Genomic DNA, 12,645 nt, shown 5'->3' with positions numbered 1-12,645 from the left:
ATGATATGATAAAGGGGCTCTAGTGTGGACTACAACATGGTCATGGGAGATCCAAAGGAACCAGAATGTAGAGAAGGCCTAATCCCTTAAATGTTATGTGATGCCATGTAGAGAGTATTTTGAAGGTTGGAATTTCGGGGACCCCCCTTATTGAATTATGATAAAGATTTGACATGCATGAGCTTTGAAGTGATTGGGTCTTGGTCAAGGAAATGAAAAATAACCAAGGCTAGAAGAGAAAATAAAAAGGGAGATAGGTCATTAGAATTATCTAAGGGCTTTAGCACCTAAAAGCTAAGTCGTCGATCGCAATGCTCAGTCTCGTGGAGGAAAAATTGTAAAGGGCTAAGTGGGGGGAGCTAAAAGCAATCAAGACTTTGAAATTTTGTAAAGTTCATTCAATAAAAGTTATTATATGTAGGGGATCCAATATAACACTACAATGGTATGATAAGCCATCGATCATAGCTCCCTGCCCCATGATGAAAGAACAAGTAATAAGGAATAAGAGACAAGGGGATAAAGGCATTGACATTATGAATTTTTGTAACATTGTTTTAATATAAATTATGATGAGTTATGGCTCTAATACACCTGTAAAAACTATGAAAGGATGAATAGGTCGGTAGCAAGAGAGTAAATGCAAGACAGATTATTTGGTTAATGTAGTTAATGGCATTTGCAGAGATAACTGGGTTAAGGCAACGAGGACAAAAATTCATAGAGTAGAAGTGTTGGGCTTGTCCCAATGTCTAAAGAAGATCATATCTGATCTAATGTGCATGACTTATGGAATTAAATGAGGAACAAATAAGCCATTCCAAAGTACGTTCAATCTCTAGGAAGTCATGAACGAGCATGGGGAGTCTCTTTCGAGTGTGCAGGTGGACTGAGATTAAATTCTCAGCATGAAGAACCACACAAAGTGATGGTGAAATGTTAAGGAGACTATTCTCTTATTTAATTTAGTGGTATAATTCTAGAATTAGATGCAACCGTAGTAGGAGGAACCATATAGAGGTACACTCAGGTAGTGTGGAAAGAGACAATAGAGGCATCATTGTGAAAAGTGCAGCATATGATCAAAACCAGTGATATTCCATCGAGCAAACTGGGGAAGAGAATATTGTTAAAGAGATGAGGAGTGTAGAGCATAGTGTGTGAGAGCAGAGCAACTAGCCCAAGTGTTGAACTGGAGGAGAGTGTTGCAGAGAACCTGTGGAATAGAAGGAAGAGTGCAAAGGATAGAGTGTTGTTATGTGTGGCGAGAGATCCTCCAGAACAATAGATGATCAAGAGCAGAAGTGTGTTTCTATAGTGAACCAGATTGTTATCTTTCCATATTTGTATATGCCTCTATTTTCATTTTAAAAATAGTATGAAAGGTAGAACAGTTTCTAGAGAAGGTGGCAGCTTTCATTAAAAATATTTTGATGCCTCTTCGAAAGTAGGTAATTGCTATCCTAAGGGGGTCACTAGCTTCTACGAGTGGGTGCTCACAAAAAAATATATGTAATGAAATAGGTGCCTAATTTACATCATACCAACAAACAAATTGGTGGTTTTTTGCCTTTGGGTTTCCATGTGAAAATATCGGTGTCAATATGTGTATGTTGCTCATATGATGGATTGTATGTACATATGAATGTGTCATATTGCTTCTTATTTGTATTATGCATGAATTCTCTCATAAGTAATACACAGTAGATGAATGAACTAAAGACATATTCATAAAACATTTTAAGAACCTCACTATTACTGATTCACCCCTCCTCTTAGTAATTCCTTATTTAAACAAAAATATTATAGAAATAAATATAATATGTTGTCACATGACCTGTAGGTCCATAAATTGATAAAATTACTTCCTATTATTAAATATATTTTCCTTTAAGAAAGGATGTTGTGAATTATATTTTGATAAATATAATTGTTTCTAATTGAAAAAAGTTGTCCTTATCCTCTCTTTGTTGCATGGGTGTTATATTCTTTCCACGGCTACCCCACACACGGGGGCATCACGTCCCCACTTGTATGTTGCGTTGGGTGTAGCAGGGGGGGTGACGACCCCCCGCCCCCCTATCGTGGGGTAATCAGGGGGGAGGTAGCCCCCCTGCACAGTGTTCAAGAAAATGGGCTAGGAATGTTTTTTTGAACCATATATTAGGTGCGCAGAACTACCTTTGGTTTTGTGCATGGATTTCACACACGGTTTTGGGCATGATGGTTTGTTTTCCATAGTATTTTGTAGATCCAATCAAAGGAACTACAATTATGTTCTAATACAGGCTTAATGGATTGAGGTTTGTGCATTCTTCGGCATGTATACATATGTATTGTAACATTCAAAGGAATATAATGAAAAATCAATTTGGTAGTCCGAGCTTTGGGATCTAGGGGAAAATATCTGTGTATATTTTTTGATGTTTTATGCTCTCACCATTGTTTATTTTCCATTTTTTTAGAATTCATATGAAGATAATTTCTGAACGGGGTAAGAACTGACATTTAGTATCAAAGTTGTTTTGGCTTCAAGGGGATGCCTTTGTTGTTGAGGGGTTTTTCTTGGGCCCGTGGTAAAACCTATTCAATCAAAGATCTGTTGGATTGATCCTTGTGGTGAAATAAGATGGCGAGAAGTGGAAATATAGAGATCAAGAAATTTAATGGTCAAACTTTTGAGTTGTGGAAACTCAAGATGGAGGATCTGGTGGTGGACAAAGATCACTGGATCATGGTAGATCTCGGTACTAAAACAACAATAATGCCAGTTGAAGACTAGGCGAAGTTGGATCGAAGGGAAAAGAGGACAATACAATTGTGTGTCTCAGATGCAATATTGCTAAATGCATCAGGGGAAGCATCAACGATGAATTTGTGGGACAAGTTAGGGACTTTGTACCAATCTTAGCCTCTGGTCAATAAATTGTTTCTACGAAAAAAGTTATATAACTTCAGGATGAAAGATGGAGACTTGGTGACAAAGCATATGAATGCCTTTAGTACTGTGGTAAGTGAGTTATTATATTTTGATATTAAAATTTCATATGAATATAAGTGCATTAGTTTGTTGTTTTCTCTACCAAATTCATGGGATAGTCTAGTTGTTGCAATAGGCAGTAATGCAACTACCTTGCAGTTTGATGAAATAGTCTCATCCTTGCTATTAGAGGAGATGAGAAGAAAAAATATGTAGGGTTGGAATTGTGATGCCTTGTCTATACGAGGACGGTCCGAGAACAAAAACAAAAATAAGTCCTCGAGTGGGAGACTGTTTCCAGGAAAACTAGTGTCCATTGAGAGCTGCTAGTCCCACTAAGATGGGTAGCTATCTTAGAAATAAACAATTCAAAGTAAATTGTGTTTTCCTTTATGAGAGATAGATGAGAGAGAAGCAGAGAGTACCAATCTCAGTCTTTCACTTGGATCCTTACTTGTTACCTTTCTCCTTTGATAGAGCTTCACCACTCCTTTCTCACTTGTCCCGCTTCAAAGAACACTTGTAGAGCCAAAGCAGCAAAATACCATCAAAGCATAGATATCTATAACCATAAACAATGTAGAATCAGATGTACATTAACCATACAAATGCATACACAAATAGAAGATTCGGAAACATACAAGTATATGGAGGAAAACTCAAATAGCTTTATTGATAGAAGTAGTAGAAGAGAGGATTACAACCCAAATGTCTGATCGAACGCCATCCTCCCAGCATGAATTCCCTCTTCACCTCATGAGAATCTAGATCACCCAACAATACAATGTCTAAAAGAGAAGCCAACAGCACTTCCTTACAAATTACAAAATTCCAGCCTCCTGGATCTCTAAGATGAGGGATCCATATATAGATGTTTGTAAGGGAGTGAGTCAGCTTCTGGGATTTTGATTAGTGTCATTCCACTAATAGTTCTTGGTTCCACTTGGAGATCTCATTGATCTCTTATTCATCCCTAGGCGAATTCAAAGAAACAAGTGTTAGATGAGAAGTTTCCGGAATATTCCATGATCCTCCACTTAGAAAACTGCCTCTGCCATTTGTCCACTCTCGCCCATCGCACCCTACAGAAGGCCATTTCAGTATGAATTGCACTTCCCATGTGTAGCAGGTGAGATGCATCGCACTTTGACCATGGAGAAGTCATTATGGTCCAGTCTTGGCCAGTTCTGAGTAGTTTTTGAGGGAGAACTTCTGGGAAATGATGTAATCAGTTGACCTTGATCCTTTAGGGTATGAAACAACACTTTTAGGGGTTTGAGAGCCCTTGGTTTATTGACATATGTGATTGGGGTTGCAGTGCCCAAATATGTCTATAACAGTTGCCCTGTAAAGCATGAGGTCGTAAATCTTCTGATGTTAGGTGAAATGCTTTATCATGAGGATTTGAGGTTTTTTGAAGTGGAAGGTGACTTGTATAAAATACAATACAATACATCATCATCATATTATTTTTATGATCTAGCCGAGGCAGGCATTTCCATGCTCAGCTTTTATAAATTCATTTTCATGTACATATGACAGACAATAGTCTGTTGTTGCAGACCGGTGATTTTTCGCATGAAGAGTCATATTCCCTAGCTTAGATGAGTATCTGTGCAGCTTCTGTGTACATTTGATGTCTTTATGTTCTTGAATATATCGCAGCCCGGATGGATGAAACTAGATCTAGGGTCCCCAAACTTGTTCAATATTCAACCAATGTACAAGTCGATCCATGTGAAAAGATGTTCTGAAGTCAAACATGGAAAGACATCACCTAGTTACCAGCCAATAATGTGAGCTGTTAACAGGCGTGAGAGGAATCACTGATAATGATGATGACCCTCAAGGTACTACAGTGCAATTCACGTGGTGTGAATATATGAGCTAATGTCAAACACCACACAAAATCTTTTGGTCGAAGGCCATTGATGTAAACCTATCACCGGAAGTGAGAAACTTGCCATTAAGGCATGCAAGCTTCAAAGTACTAAAAGGGGTGTTTCTAAGTCAACTTCTTGGATAATGAGCTGATGTCGACAAGAAGTGACCCACTGTAGGAAGGCCTTGATGTATCCCACATCTACGACACGAAACAGAGCACATGATTTTTGGTTGTGAAAACAATCTGATGATACAAGGTTCAGGAGTGGCGGTCATGAAAAATGAAGGTAGAGGTATTGCAGTGGATGAGGTGTTTGCTGGATTGGTGAATTCTCTGAATGACTTCTCTTGAACATATTGGCAACACTGATATGGACGCGGTAGTGTTAACCCCATGGATGGCATGGTGGACCAATGGTGATAGTGAACAGAATAACCCAACCCAACTCAATCACGGTGATGCAGTGAAAGTGTCATGTTCAAGAGCGACTCACTACCAATAGAGTTCTTCAAGTTTTCTTCCCATTTTTCCACAGTCATTGCTGACCAATACCTCTTTATTTTTGAAAATCTTGAGGAGGATATCATATGCTTGGTCTATAATTTGCCCTTCGGGCAAACCTATCACTTTGTGTTTAGTGAGCCTAACATCAGTGAGACTCGTTCTTGTCTAGAAGACAAGTTTGTCGCTATTGTTTTAACGAGTTTAACAACAAAGATAACTCGGTCATTTTCATGTTTAGAGAGTTTGAAATTGGATGAAAAGGAGACTCCATCAACCTTTTTCGTAGCCTAATTCCTTAAGTCTGAAAAAGTATAAAATAATACGAAAGGGATGACTTTTCCGATCACTTTAGCGAGCCAAAAAAGACAAGCTCTTCATCTTTTTGTGGGATAATCCCTCAAGTCCAAAAGATTAAAATATAGGGGGGATGGCGCTTCCCCTTACTTTAACGGGCTGGAAAGGCCAATAGCTCGACAATATTTTTATATTTAACAAGTCCAAAAAGAGTTTAAAAGAGACTCGTTTTTTAGGAACGAGTGATGTTTTCAGGTAGCAGCTGGTTCTGGGTAAGCTTGGAACTTCTCAAAACATGGCAGTGTGAAGAGGGTGGCAATCTGAATCATTCATCACAGCTATTCCTCAAAAGGGTAAACAATCAAGTGGAGGTGTATGATCGGCCAAAGGAATGGAGGTGACTATGGGAACACAACCATGGTTCAAAAGCACTGATAATCATGGAAATCACAGAGGTCGTTTACCAAATGTAGGTTTATTTTTTAATGAGCTTGAACCTTGTGCCAACATGTGCTAAGTGGCGGGTTTATTTTTTAATGAGCTTGAAACTTGTGCCAACATTGCTCATGAGTAGGTTTATTTTTTAATGAGCTTGAACCTTGCGGAAACATTGCTAGTAGCCTGGTTCATTTTTCAATGAGTTTGAACAATGCGACAACATATGATCAGATTCAGTTTCATGTTTACACAAGCTTGAAACAAAAAACATGCTTGTTATAAGTTCACATGCCCCTAGCATAGTGATGCAAATCGAGGTGCATGCCCCCCAAGCTTCATTGCATTCAACGAGGTGGATGGAATGATGGTTCACTTTTGAGATCTTCGAAAGACTCGACTTGGATTTTACGAGATCGTAATCAAAGACTCAATTTGGAAAGGGAGTTGTTTCATTTTTTAATGAGCTTGACATAGAAAAGGAACTATCCTCATGGTGACCTTTGATCACAACTCATAAGGGGTCATGAAGGAAAGATCTTGTTCCAATGCCCCCAGTACATATTGTACAACATCACTTAATTGAGTCATGTTAGTCATATTTTCAACTATGAAAACCTCGTTGTGATTGACACTATCAAAATGGTCAGAGTCCTTCTTAATCTTTGATGATATAGAAGATATCATGTGACAGGTTTCCACCATGGCCACTTCCACTAGATTACTCAGAGGCGGAAGGTCAAAAGTACCCATTAAGGAAGGGTCTTTTAGGAGACCTACTCTGATATTTTGAAGCGATTGAGAGCTTCCATGGATCAAAGAAATGCTTTCGGTAACTTGCCCACTGTTAGGGAGAAAGGTTATTTTGTCAACGATTGTAATTCCACCTTGGAAGGGAAATGCAATCTTTCTGAAATATGTTGATACAACAGCAGCCATAGCATAAATCTAGGGCCTGCCTAGTGTTGTAGTCAAGGTTTCCATCAATGACCTCCACTTCAATTTCTACTGTCTTGCCCCCCAGTTTGATTTGCAAGTTACTTAATATCCCATACAACATGTATGTTTTTCCATTGCATGCTTTTAATGTCGTTGATGATTGCGACAAGGGTGGAGAGCCTAAAGTTTTCCAGCAACTCATTGACATAATACAGGTAGATGCCCCCTCATCAGTGATTGTTCGATGAACAGTTTTGTTGAGGGTTTTTACTTGTATGAGGAAAGCGAGTTGGGCTGGTAACTAAGGTTCCTATCCTTTGTGATTAAAGGCCACTAGATCGGAATCCGTTGGATCAATCCCACCTATCGCTGATAACAAAGCCTTCTTTTGGGAGGGACAATTCTGTAGTACTTCAAGTGTCGACATGGCGGATGGCGATTGGGCCAGATCCTCCACTATATTATAATTCTGTGTTAGTCGAGCATGAGGGTTAAATGTTGATTTTTGTAATACTCCCTTAGGTGGTTTTATTGTTAATTCAGGAATGAGGGCTGGAACAACTTCCGACGAAGTTTTTGTCGAACTATTAGGTTGATCTGTAGCCTTGTTGTTCGATGACTGTGGATTCCTGTAATCTTTATTCCTTGTTGATATCAAAGCATCATTTTCCTATTTTGAGATGGATAGAATAAGCACTTGGGATGGAGAAGCATGATTGGTAGCAACTAGATTGGTTTCTAGGTTTGGAAATGGATCAGTCAATACCGCTGAGGTACTTGAATTCTTCTTAAAAAGTTTCGTGGCCTCAATTCAGTGTGGACAATCTTTCGTATAATGGTTCTCATTACATATGAAACATGGTTGACTAGGTTTCTTTTGCCCAACAGCATTTGTAGAAGATTTTTCAGGAGATGACTTTTCTTTTTTCTTCTTTTTGTTTGCCCCTTTGTTCTTGCCCCATGGTTGCTTAGGATTTTTGCCCTTGTCAATTGACACGGCATTAATCTTCGAGGCAAGAGGTTCTTCATCTATTTTTTTACTAGAACCCGCATGGGATTTTTTGGATGAAGCCTTTGCAGTTTGCGTGCTTGAGGTACCAATCACACCATCGCCAGCATGAGAGTCCCTGTTCGATTTAGGAGGAGGAACGAAAAAATCTGGTCTAGGAGCATCAGGAATTTTGTCATAGAGCGTGCCAGACTGAGTATAGATCAAGTCTAGATATTGTGCACGAGCAATGACTTGCTCTTCAGTGAAGACTCCTCCCTTGGCCACATCTTCTGTAATAGAAGGTAACAATGACTTAATAAACAATTCATCTAGAAGCTGATTAGGAACATATGTCTTTACCATTCGACGACGACGTCACCACTCATGAATATGATCAGATATGTGAGTGGTTGTTGTCTATTTAAAATTGGTAAGGAGTTCTGTTCCTGTTTCGTACCTTATGGGTAACTGAAAATGGGTTAAAAAGGTGGTGGCAAGGGTGCTGAAGTTATCGAATGAAGCTCTAAGCAATTCGATGTACCATTTCGCTATTGGACAATTTAGCGTTCACTGAAAAAGGCGAAGCCTAATCGAATAATCATTGAGGGTGTCGGAAGAACACCACAAATGAAATGTCATTACATGATTCGATGGATCTTCACTCGGATTTCCATTGAATTTAGGAATATCTGACGGAATTTTATGAGGAATCGCTGGCCACCAAGGGGCGTAAGCAATTGGATCATTTGTTAGATGATTCAGATCTGGTAATTCTAAATTTGCTACGAAGGGAAACTCTTGATTCAGGTTTTTCAAAGCATACCGAAGATAAGATGGGATCGCCTGAGCACTGGGTCTTTTCATACCAGCATAATTCATTTGATGCTGATAACTTTGAGAAGGTTGATGGGCATAACCATTATAATATGATTTTTGGTAACCGTTTTGAGTATACGGTTGCCCATTACCCTCAAAGCTTTGTTGGTCAAGTCCTCGGTAAGCTTGCTGGAATTGTGGTTGTTGATATTGCACCAAACATGGCTGTGAGACCATCTGTTGTTGTCCAATACTGGATGTTTGACCAAGATGAGGGGTGATAGTACCTGTTTGAGCCTGAGTCGCTTCAGTTAAAGAGCCTCTAATCGGCGGTTGTGATTGAGTCGCAGGGACAAGAGGCTATTGTATTACGACCTGAGAGACTTGAGGTTGACATACAATAGGCAGTGCTTGTACTTGTGACACCATCACAATAGCCGGTGTAGTGGGAATGTTCGACACAAGTTGATTTTGTTGTATTGAATATAAAATTCTTCGCTGTTGAGGCAGTATTCGCACCCAACCACTGGATGTAATTCCAGTTTGACCTGAACATTGTTGTAAACTCTCATATGGTTGCTCCCCCAGAGGGAACAATGAAAAAGCATACTGCCCCCCATATGGCGACAATCTAGTGTTCAAATGGTAAATTGGTCTTTGGAGACTGGACTGCCCAAATTGATACTGATGTGAAGGATCAATTTGCTGAGTCTCAACATAAGAAACTCCAGATAAGATTCCAGATGAACAAATAGGAACAGACCATGCTGTCGAAACAGTCCCTGGGTGGACTCCATCTAGTGGTTGAGAACTAGTTGGGACAGATGGTATACCAACGAACATTGTCGGAGTAGTAGCAGGAAGCTCTTTTGCTATTGTATCAGAGGACACAGTCCTAGATGTCGATGGTTGTTCAGATATATTGAGTCTATCCAAAATATTTCCTAGCGATTCGACAGGAACTTGTGATGAAGGGTGATCAAAAGAACAAACCTCTATGGTAGAATAATATAGGAGGATCCCAGTTTCAAAATGCAATGGGGTATTAGATGGAAGATCCTCCACAATTTCTTCTATAGCAATTAGTTCGAGTGGAATAGGTAGACCGTCAGGTCTGTAAAATATTTCTAGTCCCGAAGAAGGTATAGACTCTGTAGCGACAGATGTTGGAGGGGTGACACCTTCTGAATTAGCCGTAGATGTAGCTGGTTTAGGAATAGAAGTGTTTACCATTACAATAGGATCAGTTCTAAAGTCCTCTTGTAACCGTGAAACTTCTTAAGTAGAGGCAGGGGTACCGGAAATAATTGGAGTAACTAGAGTCTCTGAGGAAACACAAGTTTCAAATAAACCAGGAGACTTCGACCCAGTTAAACGAGATCGCTTGGCCTAGAATGGTTTCATTTCCAGAGTCAAAGATGGTTGACTCATTAGTCTCCATGAATGATGGGGTTTTGATTAACTTTCTTCCACGATTGCTGATTACTCGATCAACTCAAACTAGATTGGGGAAAATGTTATTTCAAATTAAATGAATTTTATGACGCTTTGACACAACTTTCTTTTTCAATTTTTAAGATTCGAGAAAATGCTAAAGATGACTCTAGTCGCCTTCGATTTTTAATGAGCCTGAAGTGACAAGTTCTTAGATGGACCTTTTATTTTAAGGAGTCTGAAAAGGAATGAAAGTGACTACTCTGGAAATATACACAGAGGGATTACCAAACCAATCGCAAAACTATAATATACACCTCGGTGGTAAATTATAGAGAAACTACCAAGGACTTTACGTACGGCAGTCAATCTTCCTAAACGTTGTGTTCAGTGCATTGTGATCGATAGGGTGGCAGACAAAACTTCCTAAGGATAAACGATATTAGCCTATTGTGGTCTCCCAATATATACTCGACGGTACGTGGGAGCACAAGTCCATACTGCCACTTGTTGTATCAGAGTTGAGGAATAACCCAACCTACTATGAAAACAATAGTTACTAGGCTTTACGATGCCAGAATATGTCTCTAGCATAGACTTCTAGATGTTGTGCATTAGGTTCCAAATCATTTTTATGTTCATTGAGGTTTATTTTATAGTTGATCTTTCTTAAGAAGTTTTCCTTTCAAGGTTCACCACGTGATGTAGATGTATAACTCCTAAATATGCAATCTAAAATGATAAATAGTCATTTATTTTCTTTTAGCAATGAAAATCCTATCTAACAAGGAAAGAAAGATATGATTCTTTCAACATAGAGTAGAGAGCACACACTAAATGCACTTTTCCTAAATCAATTTCCACATGTAGTCTATGTGGGTTTTAACCCCATACAGAAATTACCTAAATACAAATTCTAAAACACAAAAAATAAATAATGCGAGAGTAGAACACATAAAACACATATACACAGAGATTTTCCCTTGGATCCCAAAACTAGGACTACCAACTTGATTTTTCATTATGTTCCTTTCAATGTTAGAATACATATTTATACATGCTGAAGCATCCAATACCATGGACCCAAAACCATCACGTCCCAAAAACATGTGCGAAAATTATTCACAAAACCATAGATGGGTCCGCTCAACCTAACATAGGCCCCAAAACCAAAATTTTCTGGGGTGCTACCCCGGACCCCATAAAGTGGGGTTACGGGTGCCCCTCAAACCCCCTGTTAACTGTGTGGAAAGAATATAACACAACCCGACATTCTGGCACTTGTTGTTTTCTTTCCACAGTGGGCCACAAGAGAGCGTAGTCATTTTTCCAGCCCTAAAATGCCCATTGTTTCTCTACACCAAGAGAACTTCTCAAAACTCACAGATTTTGTCAACGCATTTGCAGCATTCTTCAAAGTGTCCACATTTACTAGCAACACCTTTTTGTCTTCTATCATATCCCTCACAAAGTGATACTGAACATCAATGTGCTTTGTCTCTGAATGATATGCAGGGTTCTTTGCCAAGAAAATTGCACTTTGGCTGTCACAGTCTATCCTTATAACTTCCTGTAGTAACCCCATACTTGAACACAATCTCTGCGACCAAACTGATTCCTTGCTTGCATGAGTGGATGTCATGTATTCTACCTTTGTAGTTGATAGTGCCAGTACAGATTGTTTCTTACTCATCCAACTGACTGCACCTCCAAATAGGTTAAACACATACCCACTTGTAGATCTCCTCTGATCCAGATCTCCAACCGAGTCTACATCAACAAAGCCATGAATATCCAAGACTCTGTCCAATCCTAGTATTCCTTGGTAGCACAAACCATAATTACTAGTCCCACGCAAATAACTAAAAACCCGCTTCACTGTTGTCTAGTGCTCCTTCCCTGGTTTTGACATAAACCTGCTCAATACTTCCACTACATGTGCAATGTCTGGTCTAGTATAGACAATTGCATAGATCAGGCTACGAACTCCACTTGCATATGGAACATGGGACATGTCCTCTTCCTCTTCTTGTGTCTTGGTACACTGTTCAACATATAACCTCACACCTACAGGAATAGGAACCTTCACTGGTTTACTATCTTGCATATTAAACCTCCGCAGTATTGTCTTGACATACTTCCTCTGGTTTAACCAGAGCTTCCTCTTTGCCCAATCTATTTTAATTTCCATGCCCAAAATATAGTTTGTAGCACCAAGATCTTTCATGTCAAATTTGGAGGACAATTGGGTCTTCAAATCCTCGATAACTTCTTTGTCATTATCTTGTCTTTGAGGTTTCTGCGAGTTACATCATTGTTTAGATTCTCTTCCGGATCCATCGCATAACGATTTTTTTCCAAATAACA

This window comes from Pinus tabuliformis, chromosome 3_1, assembly GCF_031772625.1.
Source record: "Pinus tabuliformis cultivar Carrire ecotype Pingquan chromosome 3_1, CPIR1, whole genome shotgun sequence".
In the NCBI taxonomy this organism is placed as follows: Eukaryota; Viridiplantae; Streptophyta; class Pinopsida; order Pinales; family Pinaceae; genus Pinus; species Pinus tabuliformis.
This window is presented reverse-complemented; position numbering follows the sequence as displayed.